Source organism: Tachyglossus aculeatus, chromosome 1 (assembly GCF_015852505.1).
Source record: "Tachyglossus aculeatus isolate mTacAcu1 chromosome 1, mTacAcu1.pri, whole genome shotgun sequence".
NCBI classification, from domain to species: domain Eukaryota; kingdom Metazoa; phylum Chordata; class Mammalia; order Monotremata; family Tachyglossidae; genus Tachyglossus; species Tachyglossus aculeatus.
In genome coordinates, this window is record NC_052066.1 from 146271534 (window position 1) to 146275778 (window position 4245).

The following is a 4245-nucleotide window of genomic DNA, read 5'->3' on the forward strand; positions in this document are numbered from 1 at the left end:
AAGGGACTGTCTCTATATGTTGCTCTGCACACAGTAAGCGCTCAATAAATACGATTGATGATGATGACTGCCTCTATATGTTGCCAACTTGTACTTCCCAAGCGCTTAGTACAGTGCTCTGCACACAGTAAGCGCTCAATAAATACGATTGATTGATTGATTGATTACTCCCATTTTACAGATGAAGTAACTGAGGCATAGAGAATTTAAACGACTTGCCCAAGGTCTCACAGCAGACAAGTGGCAGAACCCAGGGCCTTTTGATGCCGAGGCCCGTGCTCTATCCACTAAGCCACGCTGCTTCTATTCCTTGCTTCTTATTTTTCGGTTTCCCTCTGGTTTTCCCTCCACCCACCCTTACTCAGATACTCGGAGTATCATACTGAGCGATGGCTTATTCATTCATTCATTCGTATTTATTGAGCGCTTACTATGTGCAAAGCACTGTTCTAAGCGCTGGGGGGATACAAGGTGATCAGGTTGTCCCACGTGGGGCTCACGGTCTTCATCCCCATTTTACAGATGAGGTCACTGAGGCTGAGAAGTGAAGTGACTTGCCCAAGGTCACACAGCAGACATGTGGCGGAGCCGGGATTCAAACCCATGACCTCTGACTCCAAAGCCCGTGCTCTTCCCACTAACCCACGCTGCTTCTATTCCTTGCTTCTTATTTTTCGCTCTGGTTTTCCCTCCACCCACCCTTACTCAGATACAGATACTCAGAGTATCATACTGAGCGATGGCTTATTCATTCATTCAATCGCATTTATTGAGCGCTTACTATGTGCAAAGCACTGTTCTAAGTGCTGGAGGGGATACAAGGTGATCAGGTTGTCCCACGTGGGGCTCACGGTCTTCATCCCCATTTGACAGATGAGGTCACTGAGGCTCAGAGAAGTGAAGTGACTTGCCCAAGGTCACACAGCAGACATGTGGCGGAGCGGGATTCAAACCCATGACACCTGACTCCAAAGCCCGGGCTCTTCCCACTGAGCCACGCCGCTTATCAAAGGATGAGGCTACCAGATGGGAGAAGCAGTGTGGACTTTGGGAAAAAGCACAGACCTGGAAATCGGATCGATCAATGGTATTTATTGAACGCTTACTGTGTACAGAACACTGTACTAAGCGCTTGGGAGAATACAGTACGTCAGAGTTGGTAGACATATTCCTCGCCCACAACAATGCAGTCAGATGGACCTGAGTTCTTAACTCAGCTCCTCCACTTGTCTACTTGATGACTTTGGGCAAGTCACTTCACTTCTCTGTGCCTCAGTTATCTCATCTGTAAAATGAGGGTTATGACTGTGAGCCCCATGTGGGACAGCAACTGTATCCAACCTGATAAGCTTTTACCCCAGGGCTTAGTACAGTGCTTGGCACAGTGTAAGTGCTTAACAAATGCCATTAAAAAAAATGAGCTTGCAAACAGTTGGTCTGATCCCAACTCCATCACTTGCCTGCTAGGTGACCTTGGGCAAATCACTTAACTTCTCTGTGACTCAGTTTCCTCATTTGTACAATGGGTATTCAATACCGGTTCTCCCTCTCCCTTAGACTGGGGGACAGGAACTACATCTGACCTGATTATCTTGGATCTGCCCTAGCATTTAGTACAGTGCTTGGCTCATAATAAGGTCTGAACAAATACCGCAATTACTATTATCATCCATCTCACCATGTGAGCCTATCTTCATCATCAATTGTATTTATTGAGCACTTACTATGTGCAGAGCACTGTACTAAGCGCTTGGGAAGTACAAGTTGGCAACATATAGAGATAGTCCCTACCCAACAGTGGGCTCACGGTCTAAAAGGGGGAGAAAGAGAGCAAAACCAAACATACTAACAAAATAAAATAAATAGAATAGATATGTACAAGTAAAATAAATAAATAGAGTAATAAATATGTACAAGCATATATCCATATATACAGGTGCTGTGGGGAAGGGAAGGAGGTAAGATGGGGGGATGGAGAGGGGGATGAGGGGGAGAGGAAGGAAGGGGCTCAGTGTGGGAAGGCCTATCTTGCCACTGACCTCTCTCGCCACCTGCCCTTGGCCCTCCTTCTTCTTGGCCCCTGCTTAATAATCATCTTAGAACAGTGCTTTGTACATAGTAAGTGCTTAATAAATGCCATTATTATTATTATTATTATTAATAATAATAATAATAGTGGTATTTGTTGAGTATTTTCTATGTGCCAGGCTCTGTACTAACTGCTGGAGTGGATACAAGCAAATCAGACTGGATACAGTCTCTGTACGCAGTGGGGCTCACAGTCCACTCCCCATTTTACAGATGAGGTAACTGAGGCCCAGAGAAGTTAAGAGACTTGCCCAAAGCCACAAAACAGACAAGTGACAGGGCCGGGATGAACCCAGGAGCTTCTGACCCTCAGGCCCCTGCTCTATCCACTACACCGTGCTGCTTCCCCTGCTACTTCAAAGCCTTATTGAAGACACATCTCCTCCAAGAGGCCTTCCCTGACAAAGCCCTCTTTTCCTTTTCTTCCACTCCCTTCAGCATCTCCCTGAGTGGTTCCCTTTATTCATCCACCCCCCCCCCCCAGCCCCACAGCGCTTAGGTACATATCTATAATGTATTTATTTATATTAAAATTGTATTTATATATTTATATTATATTCCCCCCCGCCTTTTCCTCTGCTCCTCCTCCCCTCCCCATCACCCCTTCTCTCTCCCTCTGCTCTACCCCCTTCCCCACCCCACAGCACTTGGGTATATTTGTACATATTTATGATTCTATTTATTTTATTAATGATGTATATATATATATATATAATTCTATTTATCTACTTTAATCAATCAATCAATCATATTTATTGAGCACTTACTGTGTGCAGAGCCCTGTACTAAGCGCTTAATGCTATTGATGCCTGCCTACTAGTTTAGTTTTATTGTCTGTCTCCCCCTTCTAGACCGTGAGCCCGTTGTTGGGTAGGGATTGTCTCTATCTGTTGCCAAATTGTACTTTCCAGGCGCTTAGTACAGTGCTCGGCGCACAGTAAGCACTCAATTGAATGAATAAATAATGTCTGTCACCCCTGCTAGACTGTAAGCTCGTTGTGGGCAGGGAGCGTGTCTGTGAGCGCATCTGTTCATTAATCAATCATATTTATTGAGCGCTTACTGTGTGCAGAGCACTGTACTAAGCACTTGGGAAGTACAAGTTGGCAAAATATAGAGACAGTCCCTACCCAACAGTGGGCTCACAGTCTAGAAGGGGGAGAACACATTAACAAAATGGAATAAATATGTAGAAGAGGATTATGACGGGTGGGTCGGGGGGCACCTACAGGGTCATCGGCAGGCTCCACTTGACCTCAACGGTGCCCAGCCATCCCCAGAAGAAGCGGTGGTTGAAGTGGACGAAGAGGGCCCGCAGGTCGGGGGTGTTCATTATTCTATTCTACTCTCCCAGGAGCTTAGTACGGTGTTCAGCACATAGTGAACGCTCAATAATCCCGATCAACGGGCTTACTGACACTTACCATGGGCTCATGGTAAGGAGATTAGAGAACAAAGCAGGAATAAGGCCTGGGCCCGGAGCCCTGAACCGCTCTTTGGCGAGAGCATGAGCATCCGACCCCACGGGTTCATAGCCCAGGCTGGCCGATGCTGCCCATCAGCACGTTGGATAACTCGGTGCAAGACTGGAAGCTCACTGTGGGCAGGGAATGGGCCTTCCGAATCTGCTTTTCCAAGCGCTTAGTACAGTACTCTGCACACAGTAAGCACTCAACAAATATCACTGATTGAAACCAAATGAGGACTGTAGCGACTGCAGCCAGAGTGACTGTTCTCACAGTCACTGTTTTAGACTGTGAGCCCACTGTTGGGTAGGGACTGTCTCTCTATGTTGCCAATTTGTACTTCCCAAGCGCTTGGTCCAGTGCTCTGCACACAGTAAGCGCTCAATAAATACGATTGATGATGATGACAGGCCAGCACCTTGCATCTTCGGGCCCTCTAGGGAGGGTGGCCCTCTTTGGAGGGAGCTCTGTTGATTGTAGGAGACGCTGGATCTCCTCCCCCTCCCACTCATTCATTCCTTCAATCGTATTTACTGAGCCCTTATTGTGTACAGAGCACTGTACTAAGCACTTGGGAAGAACAGTTCAGCAACAAAAAGAGATAATCGCTGCCCATAACAGGCTCCCACTCCCACCAATGGCCCCACATTTTGTGTGGGGAGAGGAAGGATAAAGTTGGGGGAGTGGAATT